This window comes from Sarcophilus harrisii, chromosome 1 (genome assembly GCF_902635505.1).
Source record: "Sarcophilus harrisii chromosome 1, mSarHar1.11, whole genome shotgun sequence".
In the NCBI taxonomy this organism is placed as follows: domain Eukaryota; kingdom Metazoa; phylum Chordata; class Mammalia; order Dasyuromorphia; family Dasyuridae; genus Sarcophilus; species Sarcophilus harrisii.
In genome coordinates this window covers 142,804,912-142,825,309 of record NC_045426.1, presented here as the reverse complement: position 1 = coordinate 142,825,309, position 20,398 = coordinate 142,804,912, and the positions used below count along the sequence as shown (strand labels likewise).

General features: G+C 33.5%; 1 protein-coding gene and 1 long non-coding RNA gene across 2 annotated transcripts in view; one reads left to right on the top strand and one right to left on the bottom strand.

Annotated features, from left to right (window-relative positions):
- LOC116423208 overlaps positions 1-1,427 on the bottom strand; it is a 61,953-nt gene extending 60,526 nt beyond the window's left edge. The window contains exon 1 of the long non-coding RNA XR_004233712.1: positions 1,381-1,427. This is a non-coding gene — a long non-coding RNA (uncharacterized LOC116423208). The remainder of the gene's footprint in view (positions 1-1,380) is intronic.
- Positions 1-20,398, top strand: part of ARL15 (ADP ribosylation factor like GTPase 15) — a 496,737-nt gene that overhangs the window by 450,148 nt on the left and 26,191 nt on the right.

The window sequence follows — 20,398 nt, the reverse complement described above, 5'->3', positions numbered from 1 at the left end:
TAATCATAAGGCATTAGTTGCCTTTTGACTTTGAATTCGATAAGGAAAGTGATTGTATCTCATCTCAACTTTTTGCCTTCCCCCAGAACCTGGCTAGAACACCACAGGTGCTTAATAAATGCCTGTTAAAAGTGATTAATCAAAACATCAAAGTGCCTTCATGCTCATTTCATGTCACTTCTCTTCCTGGGCTTTGGTATGTGTTCTGCCTGCCCTAGTTTTCCATAAATGCCACTCATTTAATCAACATTGTTTTGTTTATTGAATGTCTAGTGGGTCCTAAATGCCTATTAAAAAAAAAAAGAAGACTGAATGTTCTTAAGGGATTGGAGAGATTCTAGATCCTTTTTCTTTCACAATTCTGGTTTAAACCCTAAATGGCTCAATCTCATCTTCTGAGTTTTCCTTTAAACTGAATTTTAAAAATAGCTACTTATCCCCCGTCAGATTAGTGTTCACAAGACCAATGTGGGTGGTACTTCTATTCCTTACAGTGGACACCTCCTTGGAGAGTGACCCCATTGTTTTATGGTCAGTTGCTATTTTCTTTGGGTTAAATACAGATATCTCTAGATCTCTAAGAGCAAACACGGCAAAACTCTGGCTTTACTTTTATTGTTATTTTTATCATCCCTATTGTTGTCTTTGTGAACCACATCTATGCACAATGTTTATAAGATATAACCTCTTCAGTAGAATCTTACACTATTTAGACCATAAACTTAAGGAAGGAGAGAAAGGAGAATAAGTTGAAATGAAGTTGCAAAAAAAAAAAAAAAAAAAAGTAGCAGGAAACCTGAATCATTAGTCATTTTTAGTAATAGCTATATGTAAAATTGATATGATCTGTCAGCAAACTCAATGGCATTGTTCTTTGCCATTTGTATAAAAATAACAATAGCTAATAATTTAGATAGCACCTATTATGTACCAGGCACCATTCTAATGTACACTTTCCAAATATTATCTCATTTGATCCTTACAACAAACCTAGATAATAGATTCTATTATTCTGTTATTATCATCCCCCTTTTACAGTTGAAGAAGCTGAGGCAAATAGAGATTAAGAACTTTACACAAGACCATACAGCTAATAAATGCCTGAGGATAGATATGAACTAAGATCTTTTTGATTACATACCCAACACCCTATCCTCTTTCTAGCCACCTTCCTAAGCCACGTAGCAACATGAACAGGCTTATTGATGGGGCAATAAATACAATTCACTGTACAAGTATATCCTACTTTCTATGTCACAAAAGCTCTGTGTACATTCATTTATTCTATGTACTGCTTGTTAGTCAAAGGAATACCATTATATCTTTTGGGAAATTATTCCCTAATACATAATAGTTTTATGTGCATAAATATATACATACTTCAGTTGAGATCTTCCCATAATAGTTTTGCTTAGAGTGAATTAATCTGGAATGCCCTGTAGTTCTAGAGCATATGTAGATTCTGTGATATATTGTCCTGAATTGGAACACTCTATTCTTAGAATTCATTGATATGTACTTTTCCTGTAGTGAAATGGATTTCAAGCCCACCCATGCCCCACTTATGCTTATGAGTCATGATTCCACTCATCTTGGGAATTTTCCTTGTGTTCTTTTGCTATTTAGTGGTGGCAAATAGAACATATGAACTGTACAGTGCTTTTCTTTAGATCTCATTTATGAATAGCTTTCTTTGGTCCTTTATTGCTCTTATGATATCATTTATATCAAATGTTTTTGTTTGATTCCTTATTTTTAATGTGCTACTGTAATCTGCTCATGTCTTCCATGCATCCTATCCTATCTTTTCGGTGCTCTTCAACTTAACTTCTGGGATTAATCCTACTACTCATAGCCATCTATCATCGTTGAAAGACATTGCTATTAAAAGATGACCCTTGTTTCATTGAAACATTTATTAATTGAAAAATATTTAGAAATATGTGTAGTTTATTTGTACCTTCTAATACCATTTGATAAAATTCTCTTGGGTTTTTTATTATTATCCTAGTTGCTGAAGACAGCAACATCCCTGTATGTTGATGGTAACTATCTTCTTTTTATATCTTTCTTTTCTATTTTTCTTAACTTCTAACCTCATGAATTTTTTTTGAAACAACTATTAGCCTCTTTCCTCTAGTCATAAAAAGAAAGTGATAAACTTGTTTATACTACTCTGCTTCCAAAAGAGTACATATCTCTTGGCAGGAATGAAGTTATTTTTAAAGAGTGTAGATAGTTTTACATTTATTTGTTTGGGTTCTGCTAGGAATACCTAAGATTCTACACACCATTTCATATTATATTCAGTTATTTCCCTAATTCCTTGTGTGTCAAGGAAATCAGATAATTCTAGCTTATTATCCAAATAAAAAGTATTTCTTCAAGCTGTGGTTGTTTACTACTCAATATATTAGATAATACCCTTTGGCATGTGCTCCTTGATCTTGAAATTTTGTACTATAGGAGTTTTTTGTTTTTTTGTTTTTTAATAGAAAAGTGTAGTATGGTTCCTGTTGTCATGGAACTAGAGAATGATTAACAAAAGCTTTGATTAGGATTTATTTAAGGTAATATCAGGTATCACAGTCTAGCTGCTCAGGGACTACACACAGAGCTGTCATTAGTGAGGAGTAAATAGCTCAGATATTCCTGTTCATATAAGAGGAAAAAGAAAAAAAAATCAACATGCAAGCCTAAAAAATGCAAAGTCAGTCATTTACCTTGTCTTAACTGTTAAGGTTTCTATGGTAGTTGAACGTAGGGTTTGTTTGTTTTCAATGTAACATACTTTAGCAGAAACCAATAGCTCCTTTCTGCAGCATGAAAACATAACCTATTTTCCCCTTCCTGAAATGTCCTTCACTTAACTCTATCATCCCTTCAAGTTGTTATCCAATAACTCTCCTCTCTTTGACACCTATTCTCCTAGAAAAAGTCTTCTATGCAAATTTCTGTCAAGGTGGCTACCCTAACAATTGGCAGATTCCCCAGATCCCACACCCTAGCAAAACCCTAAATTCAAAGCAGATCAAATAATGATCAACAAATCTGATGAGAAACTGTGTGTAGATTCCTCCCAAATAAGAATTACATGATTACATGATCCAGAAGGAAAAATTGATTTTCCATGTAGACCATATGAATACATTTTTTAAAAATGAAATAAAACTTGAGGAAATTGGCAGGAGAGTAACTTGGAAGGGATAGTGAAACCTTAGCCATGAAATGAATTCCCTAAAAACTGTAATAGAAGGAATAGAAATCAATGACTCCATGAAAAGGCAAAAAAAAACAAATCAAATCAAAGATTGTAAAGATAGAATAAAATAAGAAAAATATATGTGATATAAAAAAGCTGACATGGAAAATTAGTCAAGGGAGGATAGTTTTAAAATTATTGGACTCTTTGAGAAACATGATTGAAAACAAAAAAATAAAACATAGAAACTATTTTTCAAAAATAGTAAATGAATAATTCCCAGAGCTGTTAGAATCAGAAGGCAGATAGAAAGAAAATACTAGTCATTTCTAAAAGGAACCCCCAAAAGAAAAAGTTCAGTAGTATAATTCATAGTCTCTCTCCTCCTCTCTCCCTCATTCTTTCTCTCCCTTTATCTCTCTTTTTTTATCTCCTATATTTTTCTGAACTTCTCTCTGTCTCTCTACATATGTATATGTGTGTGTAAACATCAAGTGTGTGTGTGTATGACATCCAGGGAAAAAAGCAGTAAAGTGCTTTAAAGACCAAGACATTGTAGATTTTACTCTTTATGAAAGGAAATATTGGAATATAATATTGCAAAAACCAATAAGTAGGATTACAACCAGGAATAATTTACCTGATAAAACCGAGTTCACAGGGAAAGATACTGAATTATTAAGAATATCTGATTAGGAACCTTGAAATATTAACAAGATCCCAGAGAGATCTATAAAGGTAAATGTAATTGAGTCATTAGAAATTAGATGATAATATAGTGCTAACATTCTAATAGAAGAGGAAAAAAATGTATCTTCAGAACTTTGTTTTCAAAGAATATTGAAAAAAGAATCTCTCTCTAATACAAACCCTTCAGAATAGAAGAGTTTCAGGTTTTGAATAGGTTCTATAGTAAAGGTAAAAGGAATATAGAAAGAAGTAAGGTAGAAAAGTTGGTACCTTATATTTCTTGAATTTGGAGTGCATTTTTAAAAGTGTACAAATGTGGAAGAATTCTAATCTGAACTCTCTCATATGAAGTAAACAAAGGATGCTTGAATACACATAAATAGTTTAGAATAGAAATGCATCACACTCAATATGGAAATAATCTGAAATGGGAAAGGGGTATTAAGAGGGAGGATAATACTGGATAGGAAATAGTTACAAGCCAAATAAAGTTTTCCATTCCCAAAGGGAAAATCAAAAAAGTAAAGGGAAAAACTAGAATCTCGCAGGATGCCTTGCTTTAGTTTGCCTCTTAAACAGTTAATGAATTATTGAACATTATAGTATGAATGTAAAGATATATTATTTTGCCTTAAGAATAATTTAAAAGCATTTTGGAAGATAGAATGAATTGATGAATTATGAAGTAAGCAGAACAGAAAAAAGAGTTAATAAAAGATCATCAGTATTGTAAAGAGAAACAATTTTGAAAAACTTAAGAACTCTGATTTAAAAATTAACAATTGTGTATCCAGCCAATCCAAGAGGAAGTATATTACCCATTTCTTGACTTAGAGGTAATGCACACAAGTAAAGAACACATTTGTGCTTGTAGCCACTCTGTAGCATGCTTTTTTTACTTTACTTGCTTTGTTATAAACAAATTGCCTCCATTTCTTTCCTTCTCATTAATTTTTCAGCCCCTTACATTCAGACTTTCAACCACATCATTCAACTGAAAAATGCTCTTTTCAAGGTAATTAAAGTGAATATTTTCAATCCAATCTCTTTTTTTTCCTCAGAATTTTCCCTTCTTGACTTGTCTAATAGCATTTGGCACCATTAGTCTTCCTGTCTTTCTGAAAACTTTGTCTCTTCTGGATGTTTCTCCCTTATCATCCCCCATCAATATAAGTACTAAGGAAAATACTGGATTACCATCCGTATCCCTGTAAGACTTTCCTAAAACTATACCCTTGGAACCATCTTCTTTTTTTTTCCATTCTATACTGTTTTCTAATTATATTATCAGCTTCAAGGATTCAGCTGTCATCTTGATGTAGAAAATTCTTAAATGTATATCCAAGTCCAAAGTTTCTCTTGAGCTTTATTCCTACATTACCAAAATGTTTATTGGACAGTTTAGTTATGTCCCAAAAGGTATCTCAAGCTCAACATGTCTAGGAAAGAACTCATCATCTTTCTCTCAATCTTTCCAATCCTCCTAGCTTCTCTAATTATGATGAATATATCACTATATTTCTCATCAATCATTTTCACAACCTCAGAGTCATCCTTGACTTATTTCTCCCATTATCTTGCACATCCAGTTAGTTGTCTTGTTTTGTTGATTTTACCTCCACAATATCTCTTACGTTTGTCCAGTATTTTATACATACGTGGCCATCACATTAATTTAGGACTTCGTTACCTGTCTTTTAGACTACTATAGTAGGTTCCTGTCTGATCTCTGAGCCCCAACGTTCTCCTTTTCCCAAACAAATCTCTACAGAACTTCCTGATTTGTATTCCTAAAACACAGGTCTGATCATGTCACTTCTTTATTAAAAAATGTTCACTGAATCCTGTTGCCTCCAGAATCAAATACACCTCCTCTATTTGTATTTAAAGTTTGTCAAGTCTAATTCCAGTCTGTTTCCTAGACTTATTCATGTGCCTTCTTAGACTTATTTTACATTATTCCCCTTCATGGTCTCTGTAATCTAGTCAAATTGACTTGCAATATATTTTCACACTCAGAAATCTTGCTTACTTTAGATTTTTGCTCAAGAGTAGCTTCCTATATGAGGCCTTTACTTATTCTTGAGTTATTACTCTTCCTGCAAATTATCTTGTGTTTACTTTGCATAACCCTCCACTCATATGTATATCTTATGACACATACATATATATGTATGTTTATATGCACACATTTGTATATATGGCTATAGATGTAGAAGTAGATAGATTACATATTTAAGTTATGTGTATATATTCTCTTTCCCCAAAATGTGCTTGAAAATAAATGCTTATACGCCCAGAGAAAGAACTCTGGGAGATGACTAAAAACCATTACATTGAATTCCCAATCCCTATATTTATGCCCACCTGCATTTTTCACAAGCTAATTGTACAATATTTCAGAGTCTGATTCTTTTTATACAGCAAAATAACCTTTTGGTCATGTATACTTATTGTGTATCTAATTTATATTTTAATGTATTTAATATCTACTGGTCATCCTGCCATCTAGGGGAGGGGGTGGGGGGTAAGAGGTGAAAAATTGGAACAAGAGGTTTGGCAATTGTTAACGCTGTAAAGTTACCCATGCATATAACCTGTAAATAAAAGGCTATTAAATAAAAAAAATAAAAATAAAAGACAAAAAAAAAAAAAGAAAATAAATGCTTAGGGAATGAATGGAAAAACTACTAAAGTTTTTTAAATGTATTTGAGTGATTAGAAATTAGATGATAATATAGTGCTAACATTCTAATAGATTCTAATAGAATGTAAATACATTCAAACAAAATAATATTTTCTAATTACACAACAATTCTATTTAAAACAGTAAATTTCTTCCTTTACCCTTCAGTCTCTAGAATCCATATAGTTGGTTGGTGTACCAAATAGTTCCAAGGCCCATACTGTTTTGAGAAAGGGCCCACAAGCTTCACCAGACTGCCAAAGGGGTCCATGACATAAAAAGGTTAAGAACCCTTGTTCTAATATAATCCCTAAATTTTACAAGTGAAAAAACTGGAGCCCAGTGTGGGGAGGTGATTTACTTAAGATAGTATCATAAGTAGTCACACAAAATAGTAAGTATGATAAGGAAGGCTTTCAGAAGCTTCTGTCACATTAGAAAGACTTAATTCAATTCAGTAAATATTCATTAAGCATTGTTTACATGTTCACTATGCTAGGTGTGAGGAATTCAGTGATGAAAAATGATACACTCCCAAATCCTCAAGGAATATATGCATACATGTGTGTATATGTCTGTGTATGTGATGTTATGAGCAAAGGGATGGTCACATGTCGTGTTCTAGGCTTTCTTCTGACGTGTAGGCTTTTTAACCACTTTCTAATAGCTGTATCAGTGTCTATAGTTCTCATGAAGTTAATCTCTCCCATTACTAGCACACTGGCTTACAAACCCCAAACCATAGATGATTTTATTTATGAGTAAATGGAAATAGAGAAGACTTCCAATAAAATTGCACTATCTGCTAGTGAGAATTCTCTATTGACCCCTACCCCAGCCACTTGTACTTTTGAATGATTACAATCCTGAGTAAGAATCAGTCAAAAAGGCCAGCATTTTGAATTTCATACTAGAGCTCTCTTTTGACCTTTCTGCTGTCCAATAATACTTATTTTCTTTAGCTCTTTTTTACCACTTGCTTTCTGCAGGCATCGATGCTTATAGTTCCCCATTGTAGTGTCCATTGTAGTCCACTCTTCTTTCTGAAGCCCTCATCTACTTCCAGGAAGTAGTTACTTCATCCCTCCCTTCACTCACTCCCTCTGTTCTCCACAGTTCTTCCACTTGGTGATCATTGACTAAATTGGAAGACAGTTTTCTAACCACTGTGCTTTATGGGTGTGTTTAGCTTAAAATGCTGCCATCATAATTCAGCCTGCTCTTCTGAAGTAAGCCTGTTTTAGGCTGGTCCTGTGGTTCAAGTTCAGGATTGGAATGGTCATCCCTTTTATAATACCTAATATTCAAATAAAAAAGTTTAATGTTCATCCCTTTTATACCACCTAATATTTAAATAAAAAAGTTTAATGCTCATCCCTTTTATACCACCTAATATTTAAATAAAAAAGTTTAATTACCAATCTATTTGGCAAGGACATATCTCTGATTAATCTAGATACAGCTTTCCTGATTCCACATCTACTGTGCTGGTGCATTAAGCCAGCAGAGTGTTTCAAGCCACAAATTCCACACTTACTAGGCTTTTATGTTTGGATGATTAAGAAATTAATGCAACAGTTAAAGCTTTAGCCTTGCTTCTAGGGCTGATTTATCTTTGAGGATGGCTTATTTAGGATAGTTGTGGTTCCTACTACATCTTCCTTTTGCACATTCTCCTATAGCCTTATTGGTCCTTGTGAAAAAGCTGGAAAAATACTCATCTTATGTTTCACAAGTAAAGCTCTATCCCCACCTCTTTCAGATTTGTGGGGACTCATTATCATTTGCTCTTTCTTTCTACCAGCAGTCTTCCTTTTATGGCAGTATTGTGTGGGATGGGTGCTAGACCCCCTTACCCAAAGTAATCAGAGACATCTTCAGGTACAAAAAGAAAGCATTTATTTAGTCCCTGCAGGGAGAGGCCCAGACACACACCTGGGAGATATCTTAGCTCCCAAGCACAGCTTGACTTGGCAAGCTGGAAATAGTAAAGCTATTACATTAAATAGCAAAGACTCAAGTTTTTTCATTGGATGGACTAAAAAGGAAGTATCCATTATTGACCATTGGTTACCAATGTTGTCTGTTTCCTGTGGGGCAAATTACTTCCTATAGCTTAGATGTAGATTTTGACCTTTCTTGCCCTAAAGACCTCTAGGCTTTGTGATCATGTGACTTCCTGTAACCTGGACCCAAGGCCCGACCTTCTGGCCCTGAAGACCTCTGGGAATAGGAATCACTTGACCATCTATCTCATAGACTTTTTGAGAAAACTTCACCTGGTCTCATTCATTATTACTGAGTCTCAGAACTGGAGTATTATTCTTTTTTCCCAGGTTATCATTCCCACACTCCTTCCATCTCCAGTCTCCTTGTAGCTGACTTGATATTTATTGAGTCATTTTCAACTGTATGTAATTCTTTATGATACCACTTGGGGTCTTCGTGGCAAAATTACTGGAATAATTTGCCATTTTCATTTATAACTAATTTTACAGATGAGGAACAAATACAAACAGGTTTAAATGATTTTTCCAGGGTCACACACCTAGTTAGTATCTCAGGTCAGATTTGAATTCAAGTCCTCTTCAGTCCAGAGGCAGTGTCCAATCCACTATACCACCATATTTTAAATCACTTTTTTTTTAATTGATCTTCTATTGTTAATAGCATTCTATTTTCCTCTAATTGTCAAGATAATTTTTAGCATTCATTTTTCCAAGATTTTGAGTTCCAAATTTTCTTCCCTTCCTCATTCCCTTCCTCTCTTCTAGAAACAATAGGCAATTTGATATTAGTTATACATGTGCTGACATAGTCACAGTTGTGAAAAGAAACAAATCAGAGGAAAAAAAAAACATGAAAAAGAGTAAAGCAAGTAAAAAAAAAATCTGTGTTTCAATATCCAGAGTTCATCAGTTCTTTATCTAGATGTGGATAGAATTTCCCTTCATGAATTCTCTTTGTACTTTTCTTAGACCATTGGTATTGCTAAATATAACTGAGTCATTCATTGTGGATCATCACGCAGTATTGCTGATATTGTGTACAAGATTTTCCTGGTTCTGTTCATTTCACTTTGCATCAGTTCATACAACTTTTTCGATGTTTTTTCTGAAATCTATCTGTTCATTATTTATTGTTGCACCATTGAATTCTATTACATTCATATACCACAACTTGTTCTACCATACCCCAATTGTTGGCATCCTCTCAATTTACAATATTTTGCCCAAAAAAGTATTTTTGCATACAATATTTTCTATCCCCCTTTTTTTATGATCTCTTTGGTATACAGACCTAATAGTAGTATTGCTGGATCAAAAAAATGCACAGTTTAGTTGCCCTTTGGTCTTAGTTCCAAATTGCTCTTCAGAACAATTGGATTTCTTCATTACTTCACCAGCAGTGCATTCAAGTTCCTATTTTCCCACATTCTCTCCAATATTTATAATTTTCTTTTTTGTCATATTGGCTGACCTGATAGGGTGGTCTTCAGAGTGGTCTTAATTTGTATTTCTCTGATCAAAAGGGATTTAAAGCACTTTTTTCATATACCTATAGATACCTATAGTTATAGATGATTTTTTCCTCTGAAAACTGCCTGTCATATCTTTTAACCAATTATCGATTGGGAAATGTATGGGCTTGAATTCTTATAAATTTGATTTAGTTATATATTTGAGAAATGAGGATTTTGGTTTTTGCTCCAATCTACTTTCCACCTGGTATCCAATAGTCTGCTGAAATTATAGGCTTGGAAGTTACAAAAGATGTTAGAACTTGAGACTAAGGAGACAGTAGAGAAGAGTGACCAAAAACAAACTTTTAGGGGACATCCAGAGTCAGGTGATTACAAAAGGAAAAGGAGCTAGCTAGTTAGACCTGAGAAGTATTGAAGGAATTAGAAACAAAAATTAGTTGTATGAAAAAGCCAAGGGAATATTAAAGGTGGGAGAATAGTCAATAGTACCAAGTGCTGTAGAAAGGTTTAAAAGGACAAGAAATGACTGTATCATTGGATTTGGCAATGGGGTTGAGAGATTGCTTCCTTTGTAAATCACTTAATCCTGTTTGCCTAAGTTTCTTTATTTGTAGAATGACTTGGAGAAGAAAAAGATAAACCACTTAAGTATCTTTGCCAAAAAACCTTTTGCAAATGAGGTCATGAAGAGTTGCAAATGACTGAATCACAACCAATAAGTGATTGGATGATAGAGACAACAAATATAGAGTTTTTTTTTTTTTTTTGAAAGTTTGTCAGTATATGGAAAAGAAAGAGAAGATATCGTAGGGTTAAGGGAAGGATATTGAGTATGTAGAGGTCTGAGCATGTCTTTCTGTAAATAAGAGCCAATAGAGAGATTGAAGATAGGAAATAAAGATGATGCAATGGTTTTTCCATCAATTCTCATCATTTGGAAGTGGGAAATTTGTTTTTCTTTGTCCCAAAAGCAGAAGTAAATGAAATAAATGGAATTTTCAAAAGTAGCAAATTAAAGACCAATATCAGGAAAAGTTGCCTGCAACTAAAATTATCCAAAAATAAAATAGATTGTCCCAATGATTATTTAAATATAAAAATATGTCCTATGCCTTTGTAAGATAGATTTGTTCACCTGGTTGTCTAAAGGTTGTAGGCATGATTTATGACGGGCATTTCCAGAATTTGGCCCAATGTCAACTACAATTTCTACCCTGAAAGTAATTAAAGAGCCATAGCTAGGCATTTATTCCTTCCCTCACCAATCCCAAGAGGCATCTCAGGCTAGAATTTTATTTATATGCTCTCCACAAATATCACCAGTTTAAGAATCTGAATTAGAAAGAAAACCGCTTCCATAGTTTTTTTTGAAAGGGAAAGGGAAAGCTTAGCTTAAGCTTGCTAGCTTAGCTCCTTTTCATCAAATTCTAGTTATACCAAAGATCATGATAAATCATCAATAGCAAGTAAACTTCTGTGTCCCAGTGAACAGAAAGAGAGTATACAAATTGAAAAATATCAGAAAATTCATAGGCGTGAATGAGCTCTTTAGATGGGAGCTCAAACTCAGCTAAAACTGGGGGTGGGGGGGGTAGGTGCAGAACTTTCATCCAGAGAAAGTCCATTCTTATTCTCTAGAATTTTAAGTTAGTTCAAAAACCTGAGGATGTTAACTTCCCATGTATGTCACCTTTTTCTAAGTCTTTTGCTTTTATTTTCCTGGAGTATCATTGGTTCACCTGTCAGAGAGTAAGTCAGCCCCTTATAGCAGATATACACCATAGTGCTCAGCCATCTCTCCAGCAATCAGGATTCATGTCTCTCTTCACATTTGCAGCCCCATGCAAAAGTCTTGATTAGAAGCCTGGTTACATAAAGAGCGAAGGGTTCTTAGAGATTATCTAGTCTAACTTCCTCATTTTACATATGAAGAACTAAGGATCACAGAGAAGTGTTATCCTTATCTGGAGGTTTTTGAAAGAAACTGGATGACCATTTGTTGATGGTATTATTAAGATAATTCATCTTCAGGTATGTGTTAGACTAGATCAATTCTGAGATACTTTCCAACTAAGCTACTATTTGATTGAGATATGATATGATATATGAAGTCAAAGAATTTGGGAGAAAATAGGATCAAGGATATACAGTATAGCTTAGTTTTGCCAAAGGAGGTCCCCTGAGCTTAAAAGGGAGGAGGACAGGAGATAAGTGAATATAAAAAAGGTGTTTTGTAAGGAGAAGAAAGACATCAAATTTAGATTGGAAAGCAATTTAGTTAGGTGACTGACTATTGGCCGAGAAGTTAAGAGAGAGAATTGGGATCTTGAAGATTTCATACTTTTCTATTACCAAGAAGGTTTGAAGAATATGTTAGGAAGTCATTAAGAGATTATTGGTTGATAGTAATTGTTATTCTGAATTTTGAAAGAAATATTAATTAATTTTTAATGACAATATGATTTTCTAGAGATTGTCTTCCTTATAAAGGGGCTCTAGTTGAAAAGTTGATCTGAATTTTTTAGTTGTTTAAAGATCTAGGCTTTTGGCTTTCTTTATTTGGGTAATTCACAGACATTGTTGGCTCCCAGCAAACTTTGATAATGAATATGGACATCTATCATTTTGTATTTCCATCATGATGAAAGAAGCTCTTTTTCCATTGTAATCTCTGCTGTGTTCCTATGTAAGCTTGAGCTGAAAAGGCAATTTTCTGTTGAATCAACCTATGTTCAAATTTCTGAAAAAAAAAAGAATAAAATGATGATTCAGTCTTTTGGTATGTTCTACTAATCTTCATATCTGAAGTGACATCAGAGACACACTTAATGAATTGCAGCTCTCAAAAAAGTTGCTACATTTGGACCTTAAAGGCTTTTCTCTTGAAAGTCCAGATATCCACTTTCCCTTATCTGCTTACTTTCAGAGACCATCTAGAGAACAAATGGCTGGTAGTTTTCCAAAGGAACAGATTTTCCTATCTGATGCTTTTGTTCCAGAAAAGAAAAGAAAATGAAAAACAAAACAAAACAAAACAAAACTGTAGTCTTATCCTGGGATACTGAATCTAAAGCAAACTGAAGCTTTGTTGATTTCTTTTGTTATGGGCTCCTTCATATAAATATGAATAGAGTGATTACTGAATAACCAAAGTTTTGGTAGAGGTAAGCCATCTCTTTGATCTGCAGAGAAAAAAGAAATGACCAAAACCCATTCTGACTTGAAGAGAGTTCTAAAAGATACTACGTCTGCACTTAATTTGCAGGATGTAAAGCTTAGTATTTCTCATTTCTATGTTTAGAAGCATTTGGGAAGTTATGTTGAACATTTATCTTGTTTCTTCTCTGATTTTTAAATGAAGTTCCATGTAAACTTTTGTTGTCTGCATATAGGTTTAGCATCAGTTTGATATCCATTAATATAAGATACTTAGACTATAAAATATATGATCATTTCTCTTATGGGTGGAAATTTTCTAAAAAGAAAATATTTTTGTGTGCAGAAAAAAGTATTATCTGATTTCTTATCTTCTTTATATATGTTACAATTTAAACTCTTCATTTGAACCTCTTCTAAGTCATTCATGATTAACTTTCCTATTTAAAGCATAAAAATAATTATAATATTAGATAAATATCACATGTATCATGAATAAATTGCCACATTCCCATGTTAAAGTTAGAGATAATTAAAAGCTTGTTTAATATCACACAACAAATTAGCATGTACTTAGGAAAAAAAGAGCGGGCCTTTTTTACTGTAAATTTGAAATGCAATTAAAAACAAAAAATGAGATCTTATAGTATCATGTTTGGAGGATATTTCTTGTTTTAACATTTCTAAAAATATCCTTCCCTCTGTTACATCTTTTCTCCAAAAAGTATTCAAAGAGCTTAGAATAGGGGAAAGATCTAGTAAGTCACCTTAAGTAGTATTTTCATCTTACAAATGAGACCTTTACGGGTTATTATTTTCATGGAGTTCAGCTCTTGAAAACACAATTACTTAGATCAAACCTTATCATAGTCGGATACAACTATGCATTTTGAGACCACTACTTTAAAATTCATAAAGCTTAATAAAAAACAATCTCTGTGGCTCCAATGATGAATCTGTACTGTTGGGTCATAAAAACTAATGCTGTTTCCCAAAATATACCTTAGTCTCAAAACATAACTAATTATATTAATACATAATTTAATATTACAATTTTTCAATATATTGGCATACATGTTATATACTACATATCTATATTTTCTCATAATATTGTGCCACAGTTCCCTTTTATTGTCCTAACTCAATTTCCCTAAATTGTCCCATCTTGGTTGCCCTGAATTGTTCTGCTCAGTCCTGTGCAATCCCACACCTCCCTCCTAATCATCATGATCCAGACAAGAAGAAAGACCTTTTATCTTAGACATCATTACCCCAGCCCTTTCCTACTTATCAGAATGTCTGGTGCCTCCCCCTCAGTTCTCTGACTCCGCCCCTGCCTCGGTCTACTTATGTAGCTGAGCCATATGTGTATATATATTTCTTGGGAAGCATGCATTTGGGCTGGATGCTTTGGACTTCAGCCCTGGGGCAACATGCCCCCAGCACAATTTCTCCTTTTCAAATAAATTATTAAAAACTCGCTAATCTCTATCTTGCCTCAGTTTCTCTGGCATTATAATAACTTCCAAATATAAATGTTCTATTCATGTTAATAAAAGAATATTAGCATGACTAAATAGAACACAGGAAATACAAAAATTCTTAGTTTTGTTGAAATTCTCTATAAAAACCTTCACATGAGCTGCTATCAGATAACAAAATGAACTTGATTTCTTTTTTTTTTTTTTTCTTGCCCTAACTTATCTCTGGAGATACACTAAATTCTCCAGAAAACAACTAAAAGGACCAGGACTATCTTCTTTGTCATTCTTTCTATTTGTACAACTGGGTCTTGACACACAAGTATTTAATTGTTAAATGACTAATAGATGGATGAATACTAGATACTTATATCGTTCAATAAGTGATCCCTCCTCAGTCTAAAATTGTTCTTTATAAATTTAAATGGTATCTTGTATTAATATATCACTCCTTGTCATATGTTTCATTATAACTCTAATTGTTAATTGTCTTTTTAGTGTATTTTTTTAATCTCTCCAACTAAATTATAAGCTTCTTTAGGGTAAAGAACTATTTTGTACTACTTTGTATTTCCCCATAATGCCTCTTAAATGCTACACATTTAATAGAATCTCAGTCATTAAAAAGCATTACTATGGAAACCTCCAATTTTTTTTTTAAATGAGGAACTACTCTGTTCTCTTTCTAAAATCTGAGCTCTACAAGAAAGGGAAAAGTGATGTTCATGAATGTGTCAGGGACTTAATCTGCTTTCCATCACAGATGATAGAAAAGGCATTTAGTAAAAGGATCCATGGGTTGGAAAATCAGAAGGATCTGAATTTAAATCTCAGCTCTTCTACAGGACTACCTATATAAATCTCTTAATCCTTCTGGGTCTGATTTTCCAAATACACATTCAGATACATATGTATGCACATATACATGTGTGTGCATATATCTATGTATATATAATTCCAAACCATCCCATGTATAAATATGGGAGGGAAGGAGTTTGGGTTAAATTTAGAAGAATTATCAAGGGAATCCCTGATTAATTTCATGAATTCCCCATAGAACATAAGCATGAAGAGCTATCTATTCCCTGGAAAATATGCACGTCTCACTGGCACCTTATTGAATTTGTTTCCAGGCCTTGACCTACCATCAAGGTGGTTTGGCTGGAACTCTGGAGGTTAGTCTCTAGGCACAGAAACTTTCCTTCTCAGTAATCGGTAAAAGCAAACTGATAGACCAGAGTCCTTGCTCTTTTGGACTTGTTTGTTTGGTTTTGGGATGGGTTTTGTTGTTGTTGTTGTTGTTGTTGTTTTTTACCTTTTCCTGTTAAGGACACATATCACCAAATAGCAAAGTAGACATAACTTTAACAGTGAGACTTATCACAAAGTCTCCTCCCCAACTCCAAGCCCCCTCCTCCCCCCCCCTCCAAGAACTAAAAATGGTTGCTTTAGTGTAGATACAGTTGGGACTTATATGTACTTTAAGGTGACTTGAGAGTATGGGTCCTGAAAATGGGGGCCCTGAGATGACAATATACAGGGCACGGATTTTCTGAAATTACATGGCAGAGGTTGTTATGTGTGTGCCCATTTGATCCTCAAAAACAGTATATGGACAGTGTTTGTATCTTGTAAACTCTTGTTTGGAGAAGGAAATTTTAATCCCTTAAATAGTGTGGTGTTAGAATCTATTCTAATTAGTGAAGGAAAATTTTGTAGGCAGGACCCATTTGGGAAATTGTCTTGTTGGTAACCTCAAGTTCAGAATTTCTCAAGTTCCAGAATTCAAGGATTACAAAAGGGAAAAAGGGGGAATTTTCTGACAATCATACTCATTAGGATGACAAAAGAAAAATGATCCCTCACATAGATCCTGAGAAGCATCCTGCTTACAGAGCAGAGTCTGTGAGGTACTTGGATGGTCTAAGTCAGATAGGAAGAGTATTGTTTATTCATCAGTCTCCGTGTATTTTCCCTCTGGGAGTAATTCAAACCCAGGATGAACAATACAATTCTGAACAAAATTGTATAGAACCCTGTGTGGGAGGGCTAGTAATCTACCAGAATGTCAGAAGGTTGCCCTGATGACAGCCCCAATTGACTTCCCATCTAAGGGTAGCTAATGATTGATATGTTAGCTTTTTAATGTTTCTCCATCTCTTTATGGGTTCTTGAGTTCTTTGTATATTATCCACCTTTTTTGTGAATTGAAATACAGACTTTCCAACTTATGTACATTGCCACCTAAACAGACTGTTATACAGGACCTGGTACCCTGGCACCCATATTTGGGTAAACTAATCATGATCTAGATATTAGCTATATTTAGTGACTTACTGTAACAAAAACAAGTAGGTATAGTGATCCAGAGAGAGAGAAAAAATGATCTATTGAGCTCAGACCCAGGTATTACTAGATGATTTCTAAGGTCCTTTCAAATCTGGAATCATATGATCCATTGAGAATATGACTAGTAGTTGCTACCATATCTTTCTTGAGATACTAATCTACTGTGATTGGATTATAGGAGCACATACCTGGAAGTGTTACATGATGAAGTTAAAAAGTATATTTGGGCAAAATTGATGAATATGGATGTTGACTCATATGTGGTCAGTTTTTTGTTTTTTGTTTTGTTTTGTTTTTGTTTTTTGCAAGTTCTATATTACTATGTGAGTTGTTTATTTGTTCGGTGATGATTTTGTTTTTTTAGATTATATAGAAAATAATGAGAAAATATGAAATGCATCCTAGGCAATAAGTGGATTTTTTTTTACATTAGAACATTTACATAAGCTTCTTATAATCTATGTGGTATATTTCTGAAGAATTCTGGGAAGGTGCTCTGCCCAACAGTTGGAGTGATTCAGATGAAATTCTGCAGTTAAAAGAGTATTAGAAGTGGATATTTAGACCTAGATTCAAATTTTCATCCTTCTGCTTACAAGTGAAACTGTGAATATCACTTCACATTTCTAGACCTCAACTTCTTCATTTCTAAAATAAATAAATTGGGTAAAAGAGTCTCAGAGATCTTTTTCAGCCCTGAATCTTTATTCCTATGCAAAATGTTTCTTTTTATCTAAAGGAAGAAAAGTTCTAAGACTTACACTTATAGGGTTAGCTAGGTGGTGTAATGGATAGAGCATCAGCCCTGAAGTCAGGAGGACCCGAGTTCAAATGTGACCTCAGGCGCTTAACACTTCCTAGCTGTGTGACCCTGGGAAAGTCAGTTAATTAACCCCATTTGCCTCAGCCAAAAAAAAAAAGACAACGCTTATAAATGCTGAGAACTGGAATAGATGAAAGGAGCATGGGTAAAATACTATTACAAAAAATAGCAAAACAATACAATTCCCTATATAAAGAAATGTCTAAAACTTGTCCAATAACCTATGCTTCAAACAAGATTTAAATACACATACAATAATTTAGTCTCTTAGAATTGATTACAATATATTTAGTCTAAAGTAAAAATATCTTTTGTAGAAAACTCATTATTTTTTTAAAATCATCTTTATTGATATTTTTGTTTTATATCTCCTTAATTTCTGAATGTGTCCTTCCCCTCTCCTACCAGTGTTTTGTCCTTTGTAGTAATTAACAAAAAAAAAAAAAAAAAAAGGGAATGGAGGAGCAGTTCATCACAGCCAGCCACTTTATCAACTGTATATAATATTCTAGACATAATCCATCACCTCCACAAAATTGTATTTTGTCAAATCTTGCCCAAAGATAATGCTCTCATTATAAATATACATCATTCAGTTTGGTGTTTTTTTATTTTTTAAATTATGTTTGCATTGTTGTTACTTTGCATATTAATTTCCTGGTTCTGTTTCATTCTGATTTAGTTCATATAAGTCTCCCTTGCTTCTCTAAATTCTTCATGTTTATGTTTTTTACAAGATAACACTGTTATTATTTCTATGTAACATAGTCATTTTTAGCTGTTCCACTATTGATGAACATTTACTTCATTCTTTGCTGACACAAAAAGTACTAATTTATGGAAATATTTAAATTAACCTTCTTAGCATATTTCCAAATTGCTTTCTAATATTGGTTGACCAATTCACAACTCCACCACTAGTATATAGTATGCCTGAATTTCCATAGCTGTTGCAGTAATGACTATTTCTATCTTTTGTTATCTTTGTTGGTTTTCTAGGTATGAATTGAAACCTCAAAGTTGTTATGATTTGCATTTCTCTTAAAAGTGTGTAGAATGTGAAAATATTTTGCATGACTGCACATGTATAACATATCAAATGGCTTGTCTTCTCAATGACGGGGAAGAAGGAAAGAGAATTTGGAACTCAAAATTTAAAAATATATATCTATACACACACACAATATTAAAGATGTTTAAAATATTATTGGGGAAAATAAAATATTAAATCATGACTTAAAAAATGTTTCAGAGTAAACTTTCATGAAATTCCCATCTTGAAAACTTTGTTCATATCCTTTGAGTGCTTACACATTGGAAATAGCTTATAGTTTTATATGTGTTGATTCCCTATATATCTTGAACATTAGACCTTTATAAGAGATATTTAATACTAAGATTTTTTTCCTATTTGATTTCATTCCCTTCTTAGCCTAGTTGCATTGATTTTGTTCATAGAAATGCATTTCAGTTTTGGGTAACTAAAACCATATATATGCTTTTGTGACAGTTTCTATTTCTTGCTTGGTTAAGAATATTCTTAATAGCTCTAGTTATGAAAGGTACCTGATCAGGAACTTTACTAAAATTTTAATGGTGTGATCTTATATTGTGGTAGGTACCTTTATGAGCTTATTGAGGTCTTTAGTGATACTATTGATTAAAGTAATGCATACTTTAAGGGAATGGAAAGGAATTAATTAAAATTAAATTTGAGAACCTCAAAGCTGTAAAATAATCCATAATCCCCATCTTAGCAAACCAAAGGAATTCTTACCTACATATACTAGAGTAAATAGATGTTATCTCAAGAATATTATTTTATGCTGTCTCATACATCTTTCATAATGATGTGTATATTTACCCAAAGCTTTAATGTGGTATAGTAGTTCCAGCGTGGATGTCACTAGATTCAATAGTCACTGGTCAAATGGAGGAAATTTTACCCAATTATTAATTGATTTTATTTCTTTAAAACACACACACACACACACACACACCTTTTTCCATTCCCTGGGGTAATGAAAAACTAGAGATCCCACCTGCAATCTAAGCTCTTCCTTTCCTGAGCACGACTGAACTTGACTCTGTATATGATATGTAGATATTTTTCATATGATGTCAGCTTTCTTCTGATGTCAGTTTTCTTCTGTAGAATACAAGTTTAGATGTGCTCATTAACCCTGAGACTGGCACCAGTATCGGAGTATTTGATCTGAGTGCATCCCACGCATCCTCAAGATTAGATGGGAGAATATCACTGGTAGAATTTCTTTCAAGCCAGGAAACAATCTTAATTACCAAGTTACCATTTTCTTGTCCTACAGAGGAGTTCTACAATGAAGATGCCCAAAATTTATTGGCCATAACTGTGGGTGTAAGTACAATTGTGTAGGCACAATGATCTTTCACTGACAATGAATGTGAAACAAAAACAGTGGTTGTAATAAAATAGAAAAGTCAGGAATGCTTAATTATTTGGAGATATTTAAATAATATTTGGAGAGGATCTTATTTTGAAGAACTT